The sequence below is a fragment of the Giraffa tippelskirchi genome, chromosome 4 (genome assembly GCF_054371585.1).
Source record: "Giraffa tippelskirchi isolate mGirTip1 chromosome 4, T2T-mGirTip1v1.2.pri, whole genome shotgun sequence".
Taxonomy (NCBI): Eukaryota; Metazoa; Chordata; class Mammalia; order Artiodactyla; family Giraffidae; genus Giraffa; species Giraffa tippelskirchi.
The window spans coordinates 1,343,976-1,370,362 of NC_137278.1; positions in this window are offsets into that span (position 1 = coordinate 1,343,976).

Here is a 26,387-nt window from a genome sequence, read left to right on the forward strand (position 1 = left end):
GTCTGCAGCTTCACCCTCCCAACACCACATACCTGTTCAGTACCCGCTGTGCCCACTAGATGGCACTGCCTCACGCCCCATCTGACCGCCCGGGTGCCAGGAGGGGCAGACCCTCAGCACAGTGATGAACAGAGGCCCCCATCCCCCAGGGGCTTGGAGCCCCTCATCACTGGGCTCTGGGAACACGCGCTGTAGGGTTTGTCCACTCACACCAGGAGGAACTCGTTTCTGAGCAGGAAACACATCCCTAGCGGAGCTGGGATGTGTGCATGAGTGTGCATATGTGAGCATACGTCTGTGTGCCCGTGTGTGCCCGTGTGTGCACATGTGTGCCTGTGTGTGTCGGGGAGGGCTGTGGGGAGGGAGGCCGGGCCAGGCCCCGTGGTGGGTGCGGGGCTCTGCGACAACCAGGCCCTGCCCTGGCCTCGCTCTCTGTCCTCCGAACCTCGGGTCCCTCGTCAGTAATACAGAACCGCCCTGGATGCCCCCAGCCTGCCTCCGGGGTGAGGGGAGGCCCCGCTGAGGCCCCGGGGGTGGCGGGCCCTCTCTGTGGACCTCAGCGTGACGTAAACCGTCAGCGACGCACAGTGACAACTTGGCGATGGCCTCGATGCCCCTGGCGGCAGCAGCAGGAAGGAAGGACGCCTGCCCTGGGCAGCCTCAGGGCCATGAGGGCCACTGTTGAGGAGGTGTGCCTGCCCCCAGCCTACGGGGCAGAGACAGGCGGGGGGAGGAGCCGCAGGTCAGCACCCAGGCGCCCTGCGTCCCGCCGGGGGATGGGAAGGGGAGAGGCACACAGGGGTCAGTGTGGGTGCTGTCAGCCACCTGAGGGGCCAGGCGGACGCTGACCCAGGCTGGCGCTGGGCTGCAGGGCCTCCACCCCAGTCCCCACCTGCAGCGGAGAACCTTCAGGAACTGGAGGAAGCAGGGCGCGATGGGACCTCCAGGGCCCCCGGGCCGGGCCCAGCTGTCACTGGACACAGACTCCAGCAGGGCTGGACCCGCCTTTGGGCAGAACCCATTGCCGTGACACTGGACATCTGTCCAGTGGTCGTTCCGTCGTGGCCCAAACACGGGGACCCTGCGGCAGGGCCCCCCTCGTGGTGGGGGCGACTGTCAGGGCCCCCGTTCTCCAGCCCCCAACCTCCGCAACGCCCCCCAGAGACCTGGAGCCGCTTCTCGGAGGAAGCACAGAGCCAGACCCAGGCAGGTGACAGGTGACTCCGGGTGTGGTCAGGCTGGGGCAGGAGACGGCGGATCGTGCCCTTGGGGGTGTTGGGCTGATGGGGGCGGCTGATGCCAGGCTCTGCGTCCCTGAGAAGGGGTTGCGGGTGCAGAGGCACAAAGTTTGCCACAAGGTGAGCCTGATCCCCATCCGTCTGGAGCAGACCCAGCGGCCAGGGCGTCTGCAAGGCCGTGAGTGAGCGGGCCTGGCCCAGGCTGTGGGGTTCTGTCCTCTGACCTCCGGAGCAGCTGAACCAGGGGCAGAGTGGACATCCTGGTCAGGCATGGGACACAGCTGTCAGCGGGCACCGGGCTGGGGCCCATGACTGTCTCGGGCTGACTCTGGGGAGCAGGGGGGCCCGGGTGCCCCAACTGCCCAGCAGCCCTGTAGGGGCTGGCGGTGGGGGGAGGCGGACATCCCAGGAAGGGCCGTGAGGGGCCGCTGCTCCAGCTGGACCACGGGGACCCTAGTCCCAAGCTGTCCTCAGCTCCCCTGGAGGCAGGGCTCGCCGCTTCTTTGGACTGAAGACCCTTCAGGGAAGCTGGGCAGTATGGACCCCGCCCCGGGCTCCAAGCTCACGGGATGGGGGGGAGGAGGCGTGTGTACAGCGGGGACTGGTGATCCTGTCGCTAAGCAGCTGGCCAGCCCGGTGTCCACAGGGCCAGCAGGCAGCTCTTGGGGGCCGTGATTATCCGTCTTACAGAAGATAGACGGGGGCGCCTGGGGGCAGAGCATCACACTGTTGTGATGGCCTCCCTCCAGCCCTGTGCCACCTGGGCACTTGTGTGGCTGCGGTCAAGGCCCCCATGATCCCCCCACAACACAGACGGAGAAACTGAGGCCTGGAGTGTTCACAGGGCGGCCCGGGGGGTTCACAGGGGGTGCCCGGCACAGCTGATGTCCAGTGCCTGGGGGTGGGGGGCAGGAGAGGGCTCAGGTTTGAGCGAGACTCCCGGGTCCCAGCACTGGCTTGGGGGCCCCCCTCCAGGAACCTCGCACACTGGGAAACCAGGAAATGGGATTTCTCAAAAATTCACGCTTCAGTGGCATCTCTCAGGAAGTTAGATGGGTCTGTTCATTGGTTAAACCCAAATAAATTGCAGAGGGGGTTGGTGTTTATGAATTTTTAAAGTGACACGTCCACATTCATCTGGTATTTATTTCACTTTAATTCCTTTGTCGTCCTGCCTTCCCGTTTGGGGGCAGCGCAGCCGTGGGCCGGCCGGGCCTGGTTCAGCCAGCACACGCGATCTGAACATTTGATTCACCGGCTGCAAATGCGAGATGGAATCAGAGGCCGTCTGCCGTCGTCAGGCAGGCAGGGACGGGGCCCCGCCACGGGCACTCTGTAGTCTTTGGAATTTACGGTGTTTGGATTACAGAGCCACGGGGAGCAGCCTTTTTAGTTTTTATTTTCTGACTCAATGGAGACAAAGGTTTCTGCAGCTCTGACGCTCCCAGACTCCTAAGCCATCCATGACATTTTCATCAGATGTTACAACCCAGGCCCTGTGGTTCGCTTCATGTCAGCCAGGCGGAGCCTCCGGGAAGGTTGGCCGAGGAGACGAGGGTGTGCCGGTGGGAGGCGGTGCGGAAGAAGTGAGGGAAGACAGCTCAGCGCCCGCAGGGCCAGCGACTGAACCCCGGCGGCCCTGGGGTCCCCTCTGAGCAGCTGCAGGCGCTCTGCCCTCTCAGCCCATTTCCCTCGTCTCTTGCAGGGTATCTGCCTGGCAGCCGATCTGCACCTGGGGAGACCCCAGGCGTCTGTGAGAGAGGACGTCTGGGCTCTTCTGGGAGGAGTTCAAGGCCCGAGTCCCACTCGGGGGCTCCTGGTGGGCCCACTGCCTGCACCTGAGCAGCCATGCAGGCGGGTGGGCACCTGTCGGGGGCCTGGGTGCTCACACGGGGGAGCCGCTGGCGAGCCCGGACCCCGCTCCCCTTCTCTTCGTTTATTTATTATTTTTTAAGTTAACTGATTTTAATTGGAGGATAATTACTTTACACTATTGTGATGGTTTTTGCCACACAACAGCCTGAGTCAGCCGCAGGTACACACGTGCCTCCCCATCCTGAAACCCACACCTCCCTCCCCTCCCCACCGCCGGGCTGTCCCAGAGCACCGGCTTGGGCGCCCTGCCTCATGCAGCCACCTGGCATTGGCTGTTTTACACACGGTAACCCCCATGTTTCAATGCCATCCTTTCCGATCATCCCAGCCCGCCGTCTCCCGCAGAGTCCAGAAGTCTCTTCTTTGCATCGGAGTCCTCTTCGCTGCCCCGCATGTAGGATCGTCATTACCCCCACTCCCCCTCTTAAGGCCTTGGTCCCCAGTGGTGGACCCCCAGCTTCCAGAGCCTCCTGGGGCCCTGCCGAGGGGCCAGGCTGGGAGACAGGCCTGCCCGAGTCCAGCTGCTGCCCGCCCACCCGTCTGTGATCCGGGGGCCGCGGCTGCCCCGCGCTCCTGCTCTGGCCCCCCCGTGCTGGGTCCCGGGGAGGCTCGTGGGGCAGAGGCTGCCGCAGCCCCCGTAGAGCAGGCACTCAGCAGACAGTGGCGCCCGGGGCCCCGGCCCCGCCACGGCCTGTGCTCCTGGGAGCTTCCCAGGGGAGTCCGTCCAAGGAGCGGTGACGCTGGAAACCTTGGCAAGCAACTCAAGCAACCCAGTCATCGCAGGAGCAGAGAGGACGCAGGAGAGGGAAGAGGGGAAGGGGGTCCGTTGGAACGCCAGTGTCCAGTCGTTTGACGACGGGCCACGCAGGGAGAGACTTCTGAACTTGGTCTCGGGAGCTTTTACACTGCAGTTTGCACGTTTACAGAAAACAGGTGTGTGACAGTGGCTCCTGGCCTCCTCCGGACCGCCCCTTCGAAGTCTGTCCATCCCATGTTTCGGCTGCTCCGCGGGATGAAGCCCCCCTGGGCCAGTCTTGCCCGGGTAAAGGGGCCCCCCAGCACTGTCGGCTCGACGTGGGTGAGAAGCTCGGCGCTGGCTCTGTACACACGTGCACACACCACGGCCTTGCCCACATGTGCATACAGAGGTGCACATGCTTAAACACACCTACATACACACCTGTGCATGCCTGCTCAGTCATGTCCGACTCTTTCCGACACTGTGGATGGTAGCCCACCAGGCTCCTCTGTCCATGGGATTCTCCAGGCAAGAATCCTGGAGAGGGCTGCCATTTCCTTCTCCCGGGGATCTTCCCAACACAGGGATCCAACTGGCATCTCTTACGTCTCCTGCACTGGCAGGTGGGTACTTTACCACTGAGCCACTGGGAAGCCCATGTAGACATCTGTGCCCACGCATTTGTGTGCCCCCACGCTGCAGGCACAGTGAAGCTGGGAAGGCTCCCGCGGTGTCTGCCCTGGGAGGCCCGGCCCTCGCTCTTCACAGATCCACTCACATTGTGGCTTAGAAAACTGCCCATGGCCGCTGCCCCCAGCCTGAGGGTTCTCCTTGGCCCAGTCCTGTTTTTGTGGGTATTAGGGCTTCTTGGAGCCTCTGGCCGAGCAGTCCCTGTTTCCCAGAGCCAAGCAGCCAGGCCTGCTTCTGGGAGTAGATGCTAATCCTTCACCATTTAATTAAACATGAGGACGTGGAGGAGATGGCACGTCTGGCTCTTTAAGATTTGAATCATGAAAGCCTCCCCTCCGGATGTCCCCTCTCAGCTGCTGAGCTAGGGACTCGCGAGTTTTTGTTTAAAATATTTTTTCTAATTTTTTTCAGTTATGAGTAATATCTCCTCCCTTCCTTTACGAGGCCGGTCAGTTAAATTTAAATTAAATTCAGAATCTAAACATTTATGGAGTGTCAAGCTTCAAGCACTACATCAAACTGTGGTGATTTCGAGAAGGAAAATGCCCAGTTTTTGCCCTTGAGGCCTTATATGCTGGTGATAAATTTCACAAAATTCATCCTGTACTTTCACGAGCTACTCATTGAACCTCATACGTTTATTTAGTGGTGGGTTCTGGGCCAGTGGCTGGGGGAGAGAGTCAGGGAGGAGCCAAGTCAAGGGCTTCTGGGCCGGGGCAGCCGGGCGTGGGCAGACCTGAGACTGGGGATCACACAGGCACTCGTGTAACTAAAGTCAGAGGAAGTTCGAGGCCTGAGTCCGAGATGCCACGGATGCGGTTCTCTTGCCCCTGTAGCGCCTCGTCTCTGGTGAGGCTCACCTTGGCTGCTCAGCAGCCACGACTCATGTTCCTAAGGGGCCGCACGTGCGTTTCCGGAGCCTGGTGTAGGAACAGGCGGGGGGTCTGATTCATCCCCCTCTAGGGGTCTGGGCAGCTGTGACGCCACTTAGAGCCGGGTTGTGAGACCACGTCTTTGCTGTCCCCATCACCCTGGGGCTGAAGAAGATCCCTGGGGGCACCCACCCTGCAGAGAATGGGGTGCCTGAGACAGGGTCACAGTGGGGGCAGGGGCAGGGTGCAGAGGAGGGAGCTGGTCGCTGCCTCCCTCTGTCTCTGCAAACGCTCTTGGTGCCAATGCTGGGCCAGGCCCTGCCCTCGCTGCTGAGGTGTCATGGGGCCAGGGGCACATCTGGTTCCTGCCGTCATCACACCAGCAACCTTGTAATTCCGTGGACGTGTATTTCATTCAGCCTGGTTAGAGTCCTTCTTCAAGAGACACGACGAGTCAGGCCGAGAGGTGTCTTCCGCTTCTTCAAGAGCAGCCGTGACTCAGCAGCAGCCGGCGGCCGTCCCCGGTGTTGGGCAGGTGGACGTGGCCCGGGGCGCATGGCTGCTGCTGTGTGCCTGGCGAGCAGGACTCCCTCGTGAACACGGGAGAGCTGTTTTCTTCCAGGGCGCCTAAATCGTAGCATGGCCCTTACCTGGGTATTTACACATGTCGCTGAAATGATTGGGCTGTGTTAGAGCTGTTTGTGATGCCGTGTCCAAGAAGACTTGCTGAACCAGGAGCACTGGCCCAGACTAGTCAGGGGTGCTGTCAGCCTCATCTCAGTGGGTCTGCCCTGCCGTCTGTGGTGGCCTGGGGTCTGAACCTGATGGGGAACATATCCACCCATCCATCCGCCCATTCACCCACCCGTTCACCACCCATCCACACACCCGCCCATTCTCCATCCAGCCACCACCCGCCCATCCACCCATTCAGCCTCCCACCCACCCACCTATCCATCCACTATCCATCCAGCCACCACCCATCCAACTGCCATTCACCATCCAACCTCTATCCACCCATCCATCCATCCACTGTCTGTCCACTATCCCTCCCTCCATCCAGCCAGTCATCCATTTATTATTCAATAATCCACCTGTCCTTCCATCCAACCACCCACCCATCCACTATTCTTCCATCTGTCTTCCAAACAGTTAGTCAACGGGTCTTATCTCTCTGACCTTAATTCTCTCATTGGTGAAAAAGGAAAAAAGATGCCCATCCCACACAGTTGTTATGAAGATCACATCAAATGTCGTGAAGGATATAAAAGCCTTGAAACAGTGCTGGGCTGTGGTAGTGGGTTGTTTTTAGCTGGGGTTAATTTTGCAGGTATCCTAGAGCGTCCGGCACTCGCGTGGTGGGTAGCAGCCTGAGACTGCAGGCAGGGAGGCCTGGCTTACACTGGGCTCGGCTCCCGGGAGGGACCTTTACTCAACTGATCCTCTGTGAGCTGAGGTTGCTCATCTGGAAAGAGCATCGGTGACACCTCTTCAAGGCTTGAGGGGACAGTGAACGAGGTGTATAAGGTACCCAGCCAGGGGGTCGGGCATATGCTGAGCATCCACTCACGGGGACTGTTTATGTTCATTGACACCTAGCGAAAAGACAGGCAGGGAGTGCCCTTATGGGCTGAATTACGTCCCCTCCAAAAGACATGTGTCCTAATCCCCGGACCCTTAGGATGTGACTGTATTTAGTGATGGGGCATTTGAAGAGCTAATCAAGTTCAAGTGAGGGCATCAGAGTCCTATCTGACTGGTGTCCTTGGACGGAGACGGGGTCGGGACACAGACACGCAGAGGGACGACCCTGAGAGGACGCAGGGCGAAGACGGCCGCGGGTCAGAGGCCTCGGAAGGCCCAGCCCTGCCCGCACCTTGGTCTTGGACTTCTGGCCTCGCCTGTGAGACTTCACTCTGTTGTCTAAGCTGCCCCAGGAAACTCACTGACGTGCTTACTGTCTGCCATGCGGGCTTCCCAGGTGGCACTCATGGTAAAGAACCTGCCTGCCACTGCAGGAGACGTAAGAGACGCAGGTTCCATCCCTGGGTCAGGACGATCCCCTGGAGGAGGGCACGGCAGCCCACCCCAGTACTCCTGCCTGGAGAATCCCACGGACAGAGGAGCCTGGCGGGCCACAGTCCGTGGGGTCACAAAGACTCGGACACGACCGAGTGAGTCAGCACGGCATGCCGTGCCTCGGGCCGGGTGCGGGCGCGCGCCGCGGGGTGTCCCAGCCTTCCGGCACCCGTGGGAGGCTCCCAGCTCCCGCTTCCCTAGTGGGAGACGGCAAATCCCCTGAGAGGATCCCAGTGCTGCTCCCTCCGTCTGGGGTCCGGCCCCAGCACTGACCACAGCGGCCAAGAAGGCGAAGACCCGGCCGATCCCTGGCGAGTGTCCCCAACGAGAGGTCGCGCTGGCTGGGGCGGGCGCCCGTCTCTGCGCCCGTCTCTGCCGCCTCCCTGCTGGTGGCCTGGCCGCCATCTGACCCCGAGGGGTGAAGGTGTGAACCCGACCCCCTCCCTGCCCTGGGCTGGACTTCACACGTGTGGCACAAAGGAGCCTGGAGCCCGGGAGGCCGGGAGGGGTCTGGGCTTTGATCATCGGCTGCCGCTCTGTCCCTGTCCTGCTCTCCCCATCCCTGGGGGCTTGGGTTTAAAAAAAAATCAAATTTCTGCCACTTTGAGGAGTGTTTGGGGTAATGAAATAGATCTCCCCACTGTGGGCAGAAGCCTTGGGCTGGGGCTTCAAGCTGGGGTTTTCTCCTTATCACCCCCAGGGACTTCCTCATCCCCAGGAACCACTTGGCCTCCCCAGGGCCCACCGTCTGGGGTGGGGGGGTTGCCAACCACACTGTCCTGATGGGGTTTCCACACCCTAAACGCCATGGGAGGGAGGGCTGCCTGGTGGGCCGAGGAGGCTCACTAGGGTTTGCAGACTCCCACCAACCAGCCCGGAGCCACCTGCAGCCCAATGCCCAAGCCACACATCTCAGACCCCTCCACGTGGCAGAAGGAAAGACTGTGTTATCGTCACTCTAAGAAGACTGAGTGTGTCTGTCCTGTTGTGGGAAGCAGTTGAATGAACTTGAATAATACTAATAATAACGGCAAACTAGTATGAGACGCACACGTTCCCACTGTGCCTTGTCTGTGCACCGACTTGTCAGTACTGGAGTGGGTGGCCTTTCCCTTCTCCAGGGGATCTTCCCAACCCAGGGACTGAACCCAGATCTCCTGCATTGCAGGAAGATTCTTTACCAGCTGAGCCACCCGGGAAGCCCACTCCTCATCACAGCCCTTGCACTGGATCATTATCCTCATTTCATAGATGTGGAAACCGAGGCACAGTGAGTGAGGTTCACGGGCCCGAGGCTATACGAGCTGTGATTGGTGGAGCTGGGGTCACATCCCTGCTCCTGGCTGCTCTTGGGATGGGGGGTGTGTGATGGCCTCGCCTCCTACATGTGTCTCGGGGGGCACGGTGAAGTTTGACCTGTGGTGTGAGCGTCGGGCTCTTGGTGGGACCCCAGGGGTCAGCGTTAGGGCCTGGGGCCAGGAGTGAGGAGCAACCACGGACGAGGGACCTGTGGAGGCCAGGGGCTGCCTGGACCCAGCGCTGTGGTTGGAGAACCTGCAGATCCACATCTCTTGGACGCCCGGACTCGGGCTCACACACCGTGACTTTAGAAGTGGTCCACCTTTGCATTAAAGACAAGAGCAACCTGCTCAGAATCATCGCGGGTGGAGCCTGCACACCAGCAGCCTTGCTGTTTGTGGAGATGGCGGTCTGTGAGCACCCTGGCCACCTCCATGAAGGGTAATTTATCCTGGACCAGATCAGGGCAACGGTTTACAAGGCTGAAAGACAGACACAGGCGTGGGTGCTCGCCAGCCCCGGACCTACAGCTGTTTACGAGCCCTGCCCCTGCTCGCGGGTGAATGATAAATTATTCACCAGCAGGGCACTGGAAACCGCCTGGGCAGGTGGAGGTGGGGTGGGGTGGGGCCCGCAGGGCAGAGGTGCTGGGCCCTTTAATGTGGACGAGAAGGACCTGGAGGGGTGGGGGTGGGGTTCCCAGCTGGGCTGGGCCCACGGCCCCGGCGCCCCGGGCGCTTTCAGGAGCCGAATGGGAACGGGAGTTGGGAGTCATCTGGGCTTTTCCCCAGCAGTTAGGTGGGAAGAGATGCCCAGAGGGAAGCCTGGAGGAATCTGACCTCAGGGGACGTCCTGGGCTCCGAGAGGAGCCTCTGCCTCTGGATGGCAGTGTAGTGTTTGCGAAGCCCTGCCGTAATTGAGTGCCGATTTATTGGATCCAATCTGTGAAAGAGGGAAATGGCAGCCCACTCCAGTACTCTTGCCTGGAAAATTCTATGGATGGAGGAGCCTGGTAGGCTACAGTCGATGGGATTGCAAAGAGTCAGACATGACTGAGCGACTTCACTTCAGTTCTTCAATCTGTGAAAGGACTGGATCTGATGCCTGGGTTTGAACCCTGGACCAGCACTCAGTGGCTCAGCCTCTAACCTCCCTGGGCCTCAGTCTTCTCATCTGTAGAATGGAGATGATTAGAAGGCCTGCCAACCTGTGGGTTTTTTTGTAAAGGTTAAAAAGCATATGTGTAACAGGCTCAGCCAGGGCTGGGCACAGAGTCAGTGCTGGAGGGCTGGTCTTCTCAAAATCACCATTCTCCCGTGGACCCAATGGACCCACATTTCCGGGCGGGGAACCGAGTCTGAAGAGTGGGGTGCAGGAGGCCTGAGGCCAGTGCAGGTGGGCCCCGAGCCTCCGCCTTTGCTCCCAGGTCCCGTCGGTTTGTACGGCCACACGTGAGGGTCCCAGGCGTGGCCCCACCCCCAGCCTGAGCCCCCAGCCCATCCCGGCTCTGCGATCAGGGCTCCCCTGGGCCTGGTCTCCGGGGACCTGCCCACGGCCTGGCCTCCCTGCCAAGACAGCTCTTCTGCATCTGGTCCTTCAGGGTCCGCGGCTCCGGATCGTCCTTACGCAGCAGCCCTCTGAGCCCGAGGGTGTCCTCGGTGTGGCCCCAAATCCTCGGCTCCCAGCCCGGACCTGCCCAGTGCGTGAGATCCACCAGCGTCCAGGGCCGGCCTGGAGGGCCACAACCTGGAGGGTTGTGTGTGTGTTAGTGTGAGTGTGTGAGAGTGTGAATGTATGTGTGTGTGTATGAATGTGTGTGAGTATATATGTGTGAGTGTGTGTGTGAGTATGTGTGAGTGTGTGTCAGTGTGTGTGAGTATATGTGAGTGTGTGTCTGTGTGTGTGCACAAGTATGTGTTTGTATGAGTGTGTGCATGAGTATGTGAGTGTGAGTGTGTGTGAGTATGAATGTGTGTGAATGTGTGTATGAGTGTGTGTGATTGTGAGTGTGCGAGTATGTGTGTGTATGAGTGTGTGTGCATGAGTATGTGTGTGTGAGTGAGCGTGAGTGTGTGTGAGTGTGTGATTGTGAGTGTGCAAGTATGTGTATGAGTGTGTGTGCATGAGTGTGTGTGTGAGTGTGTGTGTGAGTGTGAGTGTGTGATTGTGAGTGTGCAAGTATGTGTGTCAGTGTGTGTGCATGAGTATGTGTATGAGTGTGTGTGCATGAGTATGTGTGTGTGAGTGTGTGTGTGAGTGTGTGATTGTGAGTGTGCAAGTATGTGTGTCAGTGTGTGTGCATGAGTATGTGTGTGTGTGAGTGTGTGTATGAGTATGTGTGTGTGTGTGCATGAGTATGTGTGTGTGTGTGTGTGTGTGTATGAGTGTGTGTGATTGTGAGTGTGCGAGTATGTGTGTGCATGTGTGCGCGCATGTGTCTGTGCACCATCTCTGGTCACGCCTCCCTGTGTCGAGAGGCAGGGCCTCCCTCCTGGCTGGTGAGCATCACGGACTCTAGGCAGCAAGTCTGAGGACCCCCTCGAGCGTCTCCAGACTTTTCAGCTCAGGAAGCTTCTCATTCCAGGGCCAGAAAGCCCGGAAACAGGCCGGGAGGGGACAGAGCCCCAGGCTCTGTGGGAAGCGCGTATCCCCTGGTGTCCCGTCTCCCCACGCCCCCCGCTGCAGGCCTGTAGCTGTTCCTCCAGTAATTATCACACCAGGATCGCACACACCACAACAAAGCCGTAAAGTAGTCAAAATACAATCTTTTTATGGGCAGCAGATTGAAAAATCCATCAACACGTGCCCATCTATCAGTGGTGCTGACAGAAACCACCGGAAAGGGAAAAACAAACGTAAATAAGCTTTGTCCGACCAGGCACGTTGGAAATGGCGAGGAGGTCCCCGGGGCCCGTGATGCCCGCGCTGACGGCTGGTGGCCTCCCGACCCCAAGGCAGGTGGGCTGGCCCGAGGCGTCCTGGCCAGGGCTGCGGGGGCCCGGCCCTGCCACGTGACAGCCGGAGGCCAGGCTGGGGTCCCTGCACACGATGCCCGACCTCTGATGGCGGGCTTGGGGCGGGGGCTCCAGGGCCTCCAGGGCAGGTTTCAAGTTCTGGGCGCGTCCAGTGGTCCGTGCTGTTCCCCAGCCCCTCCGTGCCGCTGCGGCTCCTAGAGCTGCCGGCTCCTTTAGGCTCAGCGCTGGGGCTCCCTCTCCCCGGGATCCGCACCCCCCACCCCGTCCTCCCCTCCTCTGTCCTCCAGACCCCTCCCCCGCCCACCTGTCCACCAAGGCCTGTCCAGGCCCAGCAGCGTCTGCCCAGGATCCTCCCCGTTCCGTGTATTTCCCGGGCTTGCCTGCAGACCTGTCCCTGCCTGGGGCTGTGGGATACCTGAAGAGGTCCACTGCCCTGGGTCTCTGGTTGGGATGAGGCCCCAGCAGAGTGCCCGCGCAGAGCTGGTTGCCCCAGCAAAGGGGAGGCAAAGACAGCCAGAGGCGGGGCTTGTCAGGAGAGGCTTCTTGGAGGAGGCAGACGTGGTAGAGGGTACACAAGTGCTGGGGAAACAGGGCCCATGAGAGGGGCCTTGTGGGAACTGGGGTGGGCCTGGGCGGTGTAACTCAGAGACTGAGGTCCTGCCGGGGAGAGCATGGAGCCAAGCACCTAGTTTGGGCCGGCACCCTCAGCAGACTATTATTATTATTGCTTGCTGTCGGTATTACTGTCTCTTCCACAGGCTGTCCTTAGCGTCGCGGTCTCGCCAGCCTGCCCCCGCCCCCTTCTAGCTGTCTGAGCGAGGACTCGAGAGAAGGCCGAGGGAGAGCTCAGCCATCACCGCGCTCTCAGCCATCACCGCGCTCTCAGCCATCACCGCGCTCTCGATCCGAGACTCTCCAAGCACGTTTTGTGTGCGTGTCACCTGCTGCCCCGGGCAGGGCGGAGGGGCTGTGACTGCAGTCCCTGGGAGACGGTGGGGCCGGGCAGGGAGCCCCCGAGTGCTCAGCTTGTCCAGGGAAGACCCCACTTCGCCCACCCGTGTTAGTGACAGGAGTTCCTGGGGATGGGTGACACCCTTACCCACCCCCGCTCCCGTTCCAGAAAACCCGTGTGGCCCCCACGTGTGGGTGCTGATGGGGCTGCGCTGTGGGTGGCCTGCAGGAAGCATCATGGTTTGGGGGTCATATCGTATTCCTGTTCATTCCCCTGGCAGCCCGGAAGGTTCAGGGAGCCACCCTCAGCTGAGGACAGGGAGGCTTAGAGGGGCAGCATCTCACCCACTGACCCTGCAGTCAGTGTCCAGGCTGTGATGAAACCCAGGAGACCCGAGTCCTCTTCACCGGACCCTGGGAGACATGGAGATGGCCTAACTCCCTTTGAAAAATGAACTAGGAATTGATTTAAACATTCGTTCACATCCCAATGTATTTTTTTGTGTGTAGCTTTTGATGAAATTCTGTAACACCAAAATAATGGTAACAAATACAGGATGAACTGTGAAGTTCTCTTTTTTGTGACAGCTTTTTAGAGATATAATCACATTGCTTACAATGCATCCATTGGAAGTGTACAATTCAAGGATTTTTAGTATATTCACAGTGTTGTGAAACCATGTACATGATCAAGTTAGGGCATTTGTATTACCTCAACAAGGAGCCCCCTACTCTTTGGCAGGCACTCCTAATTCCCTCCTCCTGGCCCTAAACAACCCCTGGACGCTCTGTGTGGACTTGCTACTCAGGACGCTGCAGAGAAAGGAAGTCGGACAACACGTGGCCTTCTGCGCTTGGCTTCTTTGACTCAGCACGATGTGTCCTGACACATGCTGTAGGTATTAACACTCCACTCCTTTTAATGGCTGAATAATAGTCCACTGGAAGCAGCGACAGATTTTATTTTCCTGGGCTCCGAAATCACTGTGGACGGTGACTGCAGCCATGAAATTAAAAGACGCTTGCTCCTCGGAAGGAAAGCTGTGACAAACCTAGACGGCGTATTAAAAAGCAGAGACATCACTTTGCTGACAAAGGTCCATATAGTCAAAGCTATGGTTTTTCCAGTAGTCATGTATGAATGTGAGAGTTGGACCATAAAGAAGGCTGAGTGCTGAAGAACTGATGCTTTTGAACTGTGCTGCTGGAGAAGACTCTTGAGAGTCCCTTGGACAGCAAGGAGATTGAACCAGTCAATCCTAAAAGAAATTAACCCTGGATTTTCACTGGAAAGACTGATGCTGAAGCTCAATACTTTGGCCACCAGATAAGAAGAGCTGACTCACTGGAAAAGACCTTGATGCTGGGAAAGACTGAAGGCAAAAGGAGAAGGGGGTGGCAGAGGATGAGATGGTTAGATGGCATCACCGACTCGATGGACACGAATTTGAGCAAATTCTGAGAGACAGTGGAGGACAGAGGAGCCTGGTGTGCTGCAGTCCACGGGGTGGCAAAGAGTCAGACACGATATTCCGCTGTATGGATGGACCGTGCATTGTTTGTTTGCCCACCCACCGACAGACTGTGGGCTGACTCCACCTCCTGCTCATCATGGGAAGCTGCTGTGAGCATCTACTGTGGCTATCCACTGTGGGCATCCGCTGTGGGTATCCACTGTGGGCATCTGCTGGGGGTATCCACTGTGGGCATCTGCTGTGGGTATCCACTGTGGGCATCTGCTGTGGGTATCCGCTGTGGGCATCTGCTGTGGGTATCTGCTGTGGGCATCCATGCCCAGTTTGTGTGCAGATGTGCGCTCTCATTTCTCTTGGGCGATACCTCGCAGTAGCATTGCTGGGGCACATAGGAATTCTGGGTTTAACTGAAGAACTGCCAGACTGTTTTCCAAAGCAGCCGCATCATTTTCCATCCCCGGCAGCCCCGTACGAGCCTCTAGTTGCTCCTCGTCCCTGCCAACACTTGTTATTACCTGTCACTTTGATTAGCACCATCCTGCTGGTACCCCTTTTGGTTTTGATTTGCATTTCCCTGATGACACATGATGCTGAGCATCTTCGCATCTGCCCGTTGGCCACTTGTGTATCTTCTTTGGAGAAACACTAGTCCTCTGCCCATTTTAAAATTGGGTTATTTGTCTTTTCACTGTTGAGTTGTACTTTTTTTTTAAATGTAATGTAGGATGCAAGTCCCTGACCAGACACCTGCCTCATCGCCTTGTAAAGTCACCTGCAGGCAAGAGAGGGCCGCCCCCACTGAGCCCCACGTCCTCCAGGAATATCCTGAGCTCTAGCGGGCCCTCGCCTCCGTCTGCGGACTCATCCTGCCTCGGCCGTGGCCAGCTCCCTCCTGGACGGCGTCCCTGCTGCCCACCGGCCCCTCCCCCAGCTCCCCTGCTCAGAGGGCCCCCCTCCTTCCAGACCCTGCCCACTTGCCCTGTGTCCAGGCGCCCGGCTGCAGCCACACGCGCCCCTCCAGCCCTTCTTCCTTGGACCACAGCCCCCAGCCCCGAGTGTTCAGGGGTCCTGTCCGCTCCCAGAGGGGGCCACATCCAAGGGCCCATGGCTGGGGGACCGCGGAGCCTGATGGAAGAGTTGATCTTCCTGGAGGAGGCCCCCGCTGCCTGTTGCCTCTGGCAGGCCCTGGGAGAGCTTTCAGCTCCACCAGCAAGAAAATGCCGGGCTGGCGTTTATTCTCTCTCTCAGCCAGAACAACCCTGTGTGTGTCACAGCTGAGCAAATTGATACGAGCAGCTCCACTGACAGACCGCACCCTGCACGCGGCTCCCACGGACCCCGCGCCTCGGGTGGTCTCTGCTGATGTATAAGCGAGGCCCTTTGTGAGTCCAGCCGTACACACCCCTCCCTGCGTGCCCCCAGACGCAGCCCAGGCCGCAGGCCGAGTCCCGGCGCTGAGGTCTTCCCGGGCCCTTGGCGAGTGCGCCCAGCCTGCTGGCGCAGGAGAGCACAGAGACCCCCGGGGTGAGCGGCGGGCTTGCTGGCGGGTGGGGGGCCCGGATCCCTGCTGCCCTCACCTTTCCTGTGGCTGCGGGGCTGGAGGTGACTGGGCACAGCCATGGTCCTGGCCACCCTCGATCCTGCCTTTAATTTTTTTTTTGAATTAACTTTACTTGTACTTAACTGTCTAAAATGTCAAAATATTACAGATCTTAGTTGCATTCCTTCCCACTCCTCTCCTTCCTATCCCAGAGAGAATCATTTTGGACTCGGATGTCTTCTTCTATTTAGAACTCAGACTTCTTTTTTCTATATGAATATATTTCCACCTTATAATTCTTCCATATTCTCTTCATGTTCTTCTATAGAATTTTTACACGATCTCTTTAATCCGCTTGGATTTTTTTTTTTAACAGCGTAAAGTAACAGAACTAGTTTTGTTTTCCTTCTTCTTCACTGTTTCTAGTGAATTGTAGCAGGCTCTTGTACTGAAAACCCCCCTTCTTTTAAAAGCCATTTCTGCAGGTCCATGGAACCCGTGCTTCCCACAGCTGTTTAGGTTTTCTATTTCTCATGGAGTCAGTTTTGAAAGGTGTATTTTATCTAGGAATTTGTCAGTTTCATCCAAGCTTTCAAATATATTGGCATAAAGCTTCTGTTTATTGATAAAATGTCCTGTCAGCCATTTAATCACAGTTACATATGTAATTATGTTTTCATTCCTAAGGTTTTTATTAAAAATTTTTTTTAATTTATTTAACTTTGACTGTGTCAGGTCCCGTGGGATCCTCGCCAGGGGTGTGGGCTTCTCTCTAGTTGGGGCCCCAGAGCACGCGGGCTCAGCAGTTGGGGTGTGTGGACCCCAAGGCCCCTTGGCACACGGGGTCTCAGCTCTCTGATCAGGGACTGAACCTGCGTCCCCTGCACCCCCGCGTTGGAAGGCAGACCCTTAACCGCTGAACCACCACGGAAGTCTCCCCAATATTTTTAGTTCTCCTGTCTCTTGTTTCCTGGAATTTTCTTGCTTTTTCTATGATCCAATGGATGTTGGCAATTTGATCTCTGGTTCCTCTGCCTTTTTTAAATCTAGCTTGCTCATCTGTAAGTTCTCAGATCACATACTGTTGAGGCCTGGTTTGAAGAATTTTGAGCATGACCTTGCTAGTATGTGAGATGAGTGCAATTGTGTGGTAGTTTGAGCATTCTTTGGCATTGCCTTTCTTTGGGATTGGAATGAAAACTGACCTTTCCCAGTCCTGTGGCCACTGCTGAGTTTTCCAAGTTTGCTGGCATATTGAGTACAGCACTTTCACAGCATCATCTTTTAGGATTTGAAATAGCTCAACTGGAATTCCATCACCTCCACTAGCTTTGTTCGTAGTGATGCTTTCTAAGGCCCACTTGACGTCACATTCCAGGATATCTGGCTCTAGGTGAGTGATCACACCATTGTGATTATCTGGGTCATGAAGATCTTTTTTGTACAGTTCTTCTGTGTATTCTTGCCACCTCTTCTTAATATCTTCTGCTTCTGTTAGGTCCATATCATTTCTGTCCTTTATCGTGCCCATCTTTGCATGAAATGTTCCCTTGGTATCTCTAATTTTCTTGAAGAGGTCTCTAGTCTTTCCCATTCTATTGTTTTCCACTATTTCTTTGCATTGATCACTGAGGAAGGCTTTCTTATGTCTCCTTGCTGTTCTTTGGAACTCTGCATTCAGATGGGTATATCTTTTGATCAATATCTCCAAAGATTTGTCTCGTTTACCCATTTTCTCCCCTGTGAATTAGTTTGTTTTTTCCCCCGACTCTCTCCCTGTGAGTTAGTCTGTCCCCGACTCTCTCCCTGTGAGTTAGTCTGTCCCCGACTCTCTCCCTGTGAGTTAGTCTGTCCCCGACTCTCTCCCTGTGAGTTAGTCTGTCCCCGACTCTCTCCCTGTGAGTTAGTCTGTCCCCGACTCTCTCCCTGTGAGTTAGTCTGTCCCCGACTCTCTCCCTGTGAGTTAGTCTGTCCCCGACTCTCTCCCTGTGAGTTAGTCTGTCCCCGACTCTCTCCCTGTGAGTTAGTCTGTCCCCGACTCTCTCCCTGTGAGTTAGTCTGTCCCCGACTCTCTCCCTGTGAGTTAGTCTGTCCCCGACTCTCTCCCTGTGAGTTAGTCTGTCCCCGACTCTCTCCCTGTGAGTGAGTCTGTCCCCGACTCTCTCCCTGTGAGTTAGTCTGTCCCCGACTCTCTCTGGTGTATTTTTTGTTCTTTCATTTCTGCACTTTGTTTTGGCCTCTTGATCTTTGGCTGACATTTTAGGCAGATACATAGTTTACATATTTTCAGCTTTTCTTCTTTTTAAAATAGTCATTTAACACTATAAAATTCCTTGTAAATACTGTTGTAGTTTCATTCCTTAAGTTTTGACGTAGTGTTTTTGTTACCTTTCAGTACTAAATATATTCTGACTTCTATTTTGGTGCCTTCTTTGCACCATGAGTTATTTAGGATCGTTTCTCGATTCCCCACGTACAGTGTTTCAGGTTTTCCTTTTGTCACTGATCGCTGACCTAATTGCTTTGCGTTCAGAGAACAGTGTTCTTGTTTCTAAAGCTTTTGTATTTGTTGAGACTTGCTTTCATCCCAGTATGTCATCAAATTTTAAAAACACTTCCTTTTATACTGGAAAAAAATGTGTAATCTGAAGTTTCAGGGTTCTAGGTCGAACTTTCTGTTGACATGTGTGTGTTACCTGGGTTATTAAAATCTGCCGTGTCCCCACCGAGGTTCTGATATGCTGCATCCGTCAGCTACGAGCGAGGGGGGTGAGCCCCTTCTGCCGCCCCGGGGCTTCTGTCCCTTCCTCTCGGAGGGCTGTCGGGTTTGTCCTCGTGGACTGGAGCAGCGCACACACCTAGAACTGTCACAGCGTCTTGGTGAAATGGACATTTTGCTCTGTGTGGGGTCCTTTCTAATTCCTTTTTTTAAAAAAATGTTTACTTTTAATTGGAGGATAATTGCTTTACAATACTGGGCTGGTTGCTGCCGCACATCCACACAAATCGGCCGTTGGTACACACGCGTCCCCCTCCCTCCCCCCCCTTCCCACCCCACCCCACCCCACCCGTCTAGTTTGTCCTCACAGAGCACTGGGTTTGAGCTCCCTCCGTCAGACCGCCAGCTCCCACCGGCGGATCTGGTTTATGCGTGGTGCTGTGGATGTTTCCGCGCCACCCTCTCAATCCGTCCCGCCCTCTCCTTGCCTCACTGCGTCCCTAAGTCTGTTCTCTACGTCTGCGTCTCCACCGCTGCTGTTCAGGTGCTACGTCACGTCCAACTCCTCGTGGCCCCATGGACTAGAGCGTGCCAGCTTCCCTGAACTCCACTGTCTGCCGTCTCTATTGGTGCCCTACAGATAGACTCATCAGTGCCGTTGTTCTAGATTCCGTATACACGCAGTAACATACAGTGTTTGTGTTTCTCTTTCTGACTCACTTCACTCTGTGTAGTAGGCTCTAGGTTCATCCACCTCATTATAACTGACTCAGATGGGTTCCTTTTTTTATCTCTCTCTCTCTTTAGTCGCTAAGTCGCGTCCAACTCTTGCGACCCCATGGACTGTAGCCTGCCAGGCTCCTCTGTCCTTCTTTGTGGCCGAGCAATATTCCATCATGGATATGCACCACGGCTTCTTTATCCAGTCACTTGTTGATGGACACATAGGTTGTCTGCATGTACTGTTTCCTTTCTGTGCTCGTTGTTGTAACATCTATTTGATCTGGTTCCTCTGTAGCCACCGCGGCTGTCTTTGGCTGTCCCGGAGGAGGACACTTGGCCTGGACCCCACCCACTTTCTGAGGGTTTCCTTGGGAACCAGGGTCTGTGTGAGGGCTTCACATCCCTCCCTTCACTGCCTCCTCTCATCCCACAACCAGGCAGGAGGCTCCATTGTTTTCTTGATTCAGAGATGAGGAAGCTGAGGCTCAGAAAGTTCAAGCCCAAGGCCACAGCTGGTATGTAAGTGAGGTGGGCAGCCGCTCTTACCCCAGACTCCCAGTCTAACCCCGCTGCCCGGGATGGACCAAGGTTGGGTGTTGGTGGTCTGCTTTCGCTTCTGCCCCCTCTCCACCCTCCCCTCCTTCTGTCCATGTCCTGTGGATGCTGATTCTAGGAATCACTCCTTTCAGCCTCCTGTGCCCTCTGGTTTCGGGGCAGACCGACCAGCGGGAGGCCCTGCAGGCCATCAAGATGGGGGTGGTGGGGCTCCTTCCTGCTGTGGGGTACAGGAGACTTCACCCCTCTTTCGAGATCTCTCTCCTGGCAGGCTCCACTCCCTCCAGCCTGGGCTCCACACCCCTCCCCGCTGGTCACCCCGAGCTCTGCCCATAGCATCTCATTGGCCCTCAGCTCCCCTCCTCCTGTCTGGTTCCTGCTGGGCTCCATCTGCTGCACTCGGGGTCAGAGCAGGAGGCTAGAGTGACCCACGGAGGTGTGCAAGGGTGTGGCCTCCCCCAGAATTGTGCAAATGTAAGTAAAACGCAAGGGTTCCTGCCATGGGACAGTGCGGACGATGGCGGCCAGACGTGGTCACGTGTGCTCTGCGGGGGCACAGACCTGCAGAGGTGCTTTGGCAAAACCAGCGGAGGAGCCGCTCTCAACCCGCCTCCCCGACGGCCGCGTGGGTGCAGCCACGCCTTCCAGGAGGCCCCCTGCGCCGGGGGCGGGGCCGCAGCACAGGCGTCACAGGGACAGGAGGCCCTGCGACCCTCCCTGTGGGGCCGCGCCGTCCGGACCTGATGGACACACGTGTGACGCGGAATGAGAAGCCGCAATTCCAGGAGGGCGGTTCCTCGGAGAGCGGGCGGGGACGGCAGGGGGCGGGGCCCCGCGATCTGTCTCTGAAGCTTGATTTCCGTCAAGAAAGACAGGTCTGGAGCATATGGCGAAATGTTAGCATCTGCTAAATCTGGGTGGTGGGTACATGCGTGTTTTTCATGTTAATTCTTGAGGACCTGCAATATTTCATAATCAGAGCATTTTGTGGAGGCTTTGTAAGGAGAGCAGAGGGACGGGTCCACTGGGCGGGCAGCCTCGTTCCAGCGTCTTTGATCCACATGGGACGGGCCGAGGATTCCCTGAGGCTGGGCTGGCACGGCCGGGCGCGTCTCCTCCTCTTTCTCGTCCGGGGAGGGTCTCAGTACCTCCGGGACGGCGTCGGCAGAGAAGCGGGGCGGGAGTCAGTCAGGCGTCCTGCCCAGGAGTAACCAGGCGCGGGAAGCAGCCTCTCGGCTCTGAGTCTCAGTGTTCTCGTCTGTAAAATGGGGTCACCTGCACAGGCAGGTGAGATATGTCTGCAAAGTTCTCAGCACAGCGCCCGGCAACTCCCCGGCCATCAATGAGGGCTCCAGAAAGGTTGCCGTGAAATCCCCCCGGGAGGCCACGCTACCTGCCTGGAAAGGACGAATGAAACAGGAAGATGCCCAGAAGACTTCTGTGACGTGTAAATTAAAGTCTGGGGGGCACCATGATCACCTCCTTGTCTAGCAAATCTTGCAAAGTCAGCAGCAGGGGCTAGTGGGAGGGAACACTGGTCCTGTCCTTGTGGGGGTGACCGGTCAGTGTCTGCCAGGGCGCCACACCGGTGCTCAGCTGGCCCGGCAGCCCCACGTCTGCGAGTTTGCCCTGAGGTCCGTGGGGTCTCAGAGTCGGGCACGGCAGAGAGACCGAGCAGCAACACCCCACGCCTGTGACGGCACAGACCCCCTCGGGCATGGGGTCGCTCGCTGCCGCCTGGTCTGCACGTGCGCACACTGGAAGCAGTCTGCGTGCTCCTGCCTAGGAGTGGGAGCACGGTTGCACCAACCGTGCACGTGGGTGAGCTCACCTCGCAGCTTAGAACGGATGCAGGGAGCGAGCTGTGAACCGCTGGGTGGGTGAAAGCAGGTGAAGTGCAAGAGCGGGTGTGCACACGTGCGCGTGTGTGCACAGGCTGCTTAGACTGGAGTTGTGATAAGAGAACTAAGGAATCATGTCCGTGTGGATCTACTTATTCTCAGAGAAGGAGGAGGAACACGCAGGCCGGATAAATCAGACACTAAGGAGTGTGGCTTCCGGCAGGATGGGGAGGAGGGAGTGGGCTGAGGGTAACCCACTTCTGAGGACACTTTAGGGGACAGTTTTTTTGGAAGGGGACAGTCTTGGCGTTTGAATCCTGCCAATATTTATACACACACCCGCAAATTAGGAAGGACGGAAAGCAGACAAACCGATGGGTCTAGCTTGTTTCAGGTGAGTGGCAGAGGCACGTTAAGGCACGAAGAAACGACTCGGGTCAGCCTGAGCACAGCGCCCTGACCGCATACGCGGCGCTGGGGGCGCGAGTGTCGAAGCTGCGCTGTGTCTCCCAGGACGGAGCCAGCAGTGTTGTGCGAGGGTGATGCTGCGGGCCTGGGTCGTGTGTCCAGAGTGGAGGCAGCGGGTGAGCCCGCGGGGCTGAACGGAGCATCAGGGGAAGACGTTCCCGTGAGGATCCCCCGTGCTGTCCCTGTGGGGCCAGCAGCCCACAGCGCACACAGATCCTGGTTTTTAGTGTCCTCCTTCCAGGAGGAATCGGGGCTGCTTGGAGAGACGGCCGGTTTCAGGACAAGGAGCAGGGAAGGACAAAATGACCCTCAGGGGTGTTTTCTGCCAGAAAGTAAAGAAGTGCTCAGAGAAAGGGGGGCCTGTCAAGAGGACCTAGGAGTCAGCACACAGGGACTCCCAAGCTCTTTAGCATGAAAACGAGCAATGAAAGTAACAGGGTGCAACCAGAGAATAAGATGAGAATAGCAAGTTCACACTGATGCGAAAGAATGAATGAGGTAGTTAGGGGCTGAACTGTGTCCTCCTAAGTTCATAGGTTGAGGTCCTAATCCCTGGGACCTCAGAATGCAACCTTATTTGGAAATAGGGTCATTGCAGATGTAATTAGTTCAGGTGAAGTCACTAGGGTAAGCCCTATTCCAGTAGGACTGGTGTTCTTATTAAAGAGGAGACTTGGACATAAGACAAACATGTGGGGAGAAGGCCCATCCACTCATCCATCCACACCCCTACCTATCCACCCATTCATCTGCCCACATACCCACCCATCTATCCATCCACCCATCCACCACCTATACACCCACCCACCCATCATCATCCATCCATCCATCCATCATCCATCCATACATTCATCATCCAACCATCCATCCACCCACATACCCACCTATCTACCCATCCATACATCTGCACACTCACCCACCCCCCACCAACGCATTCATCCACCCAACCATCCACTCCACCACCCATCATCCATCCACCCATCATCCAACCATCCATCCATCATCCATCCATACATCCACCCTACCACCCATCATCCAATCATCCATCCATCCATCCATCCATCCTTCCATCAACTATCCATCCATCCATCCACCTACCATCCATCCATCATCCATCCATCCATCATCCATCCAACCATCCATCCACCCACATACATCAGATCCTGGTTTTCAGTGTCTTCCTTCCAGGAGGAATCGGGGCTGCTTGGAGAGATGGCCGGTTTCAGGACAAGGGGCAGGGAAAGTCACCTATCTACCCATCCATACATCTGCACACCCACCCACCAATGCATTCATCCACCCACTCATCCACCCCACTACCCATCCGTCCACCCACCTGTCCTTCCATCATCCATCCATCTGAATAACCGACTGTGCCAATTATACACAAGGAAGTGTGGGAAGCAACTCTCTTGTCTTCATAGGGTTTGGAGATGTGTATGTGTATGTACGTGCCTGGGGGTCTACATTGTTAATCAAAATTTCAGAGTTGGAGACATGATTGAAATAAAGAGGGGTTCATTTGGGCTTTTAGGACTGCAGTCTAGGAAACAGATTTCAGAACCAGTTAAATTGTGTTCTACTGGCCTACAAAATGGACAGAGCTTATAAAGGTCAAACCACAAGGCCATCGTTATGAGAGTTGTTTCTCAGGAATAAATGCTTCCCTGGTGCCGCCAATTCTCTCCCCAATGCCTGCACCCATTACACACACAGGCAGCCCATGGAGGAATCAGCGAGGATGGTGTTTAACTGCGGATGTTCTGGTGGGGGGGCCCCGGCATCTCCCAGCCTGGGCCCCCCAGCAGCTGGGCTGAGGCGTTTCTGCCAGGCTGTGTGTGTGCCAGTGTGCCCGGCCCTGGGTATGATGGGTGGGCGGCCACCTGCTGTCCTGTGCCATCTGTCTGCCTGGTTTCAGTCCAGGGGCACTGCCTGCTTCCCTCTCACCAGGGGCCCCTTCACACCGGCCCAGCTGTGGGTGCATGGCCAGCGGGGAGGTAGCTGGCTTGGGGGACACGTCCTGGGACCCGGGGGGAGCCCCCAAGCAGTGCCTCCAGCTCTGGACGGGAGGTGCCTGCTGCAAAGCCGGTTGCTCCATCTGAGCCCCTGCCTGCGTGCTGTCCAGACGGTTCTGGCCCCAAAAGCCCCTGGGAAACAAAAGTGAGCGTCCCTGCCTGGCTGGACGATTGTCAGGAAGCCTCATCACCTGGACAGGAGGCAGATCCCTCCACTTTGCTGTCGTTGTTCAGTCACTAAGTCATGTCTGACTCTGTGATCCCATGAACTATAGCACTCCAGGCTTCCCTGTCCTTCACTGCCTCCCGGAGTTTTTATGCGCTCAGTCACTTCAGTTGTGTCTGATTCTTTGCGATCCTCTAAACTGTAGCCCGCCAGGCTCCTCAGTCCATGAGATTTTCCAGGCAAGAATACTGGAGTGGGTTGCCATGCCCTCCTCCCGTTAAAGCTTTCAATAAAATAATAATAACAGCTAGTATTTATTGAGAGCCTCCTACGTTCAGTGTCCTGGATTCACTGATGGATGGGAGCTCAGGCCCAGGTCTGTGCTCGGACCTCCTGACTTGCCCACAGTCCCAGACCGACCTCAATTTGAAAGTGAAAGTCATCAGTCATGTCCGACTCTTTGTGACCCCGGGGACTACACAGTCCGTGGAATTCTCCAGGCCAGAATACTGGAGTGGGTAGCCGTTCCCTTCTCCAGCGGATCTTCCCAACCCAGGGATCGAACCCAGGTTCCCTGCATTGCAGGTGGATTCTTTACCAGCTGAGCCACCAGGGAAGACCCAGAATACTGGAGTGAGTAGGCTATCACTTCTCCAGGGGATCTTCCCGACCCAGGAATCGAATTGGAGTCTCCTGCATTGCAGGTGGATTCTTTACCAGCTGAGCTACTTTGAGTCCCTCTTCTTTAAAATGGAACGCTGGGAGTTCCCCAGTGGGCCAGTGGTTAAGACTCTGCACTTGCTTTGCAAGGAGTGTGGGTTCAGTCCCCGGTTGGGGAGCTGAGATCCTTCAGGTTGCACAGTGTGGCCAAAACAGAACGGAACAAATGTGAATGCCTTGCAAGAGCTGCTGCGCTGCTGACCTTGAGGGACTGGAATGCAGATGAAGCTGTTGTTCTTGGGCACAGGTCAAGCCCATGGTCAGCCAGCCCCACCCAGGTGGCCCGTGAGCTGCCGGTAAGCGCGGTCATGAACTGGGAAACCCGGAGCAATCTGGCAGGGCCACTTTGTCTGCTGAAGCTAATAATAAAATGTTGGAACTTAGAATTTATGGGTTTTCAAAAATGATTTTTTCACTTTGTCTTATGGGTCTTGGTCCATGTGGATTCGGAGAAACTACAACTAGTCTTAGCTGCAGAAAAGTCGGGAAGCACAGGTTTAATGATAAAGAGCCGGACGTCCTGGATGATAAAGAGCGCGTTCTCTCCCAAAGAAGCAAATTGGCCGGATAATCACGAGGGTGTGATCACTCACCTAGAGCCAGACATCCTGGAATGTGAAGTCAGTAGGCCTTGGAAAGCATCACTACGAACAAAGCTAGAGGAGGTGATGGAATTCCAGTTGAGCTATTTCAAATCCTGAAAGATGATGCTGTGAAAGTGCTGCACTCGATATGCCAGCAAACTTGGAAAACTCAGCAGTGGCCACAGGACTGGAAAAGGTCAGTTTTCATTCCAATCCCAAAGAAAGGCAATGCCAAAGAATGCTCAAACTACCACACAACTGCACTCATCTCACATGCTAGTAAAGTAATGCTCAAAATTCTCCAAGCCAGGCTTCAGCAATACGTAAACCGTGAACTTCCAGATGTTCAAGCAGGATTTAGAAAAGGCAGAGGAACCAGAGATCAAATTGCCAACATCTGTTAAAATATCGAAAAAGCAAGAGAGTTCCAGAAAAACATCTACTTCTGCTTTATTGACTGTGCCAAAGCCTTTGACTGTGTGGATCACTACAAACTGTGGAAAATTCTGAAAGACATGGGAATACCAGACCACCTGACCTGCCTCTTGAGAAACCTGTATGCAGGTCAGGAAGCAACAGTTAGAACTGGACATGGAACAACAGACTGGTTCCAAATAGGAAAAGGAGTACGTCAAGGCTGTATATTGTCACCCTGCTTATTTAACTTATATGCAGAGTACATCATGAGAAACGCTGGGCTGGAGGAAGCACAAGCTGGAATCAAGATTGCCGGGGGAAATATCAATAACCTCAGATATGCAGATGACACCACCCTTATGGCAGAAAGTGAAGAGGAACTAAAAAGCCTCTTGATGAAAGTGAAAGAGGAGAGTGAGAAAGTTGGCTTAAAGCTCAACATTCAG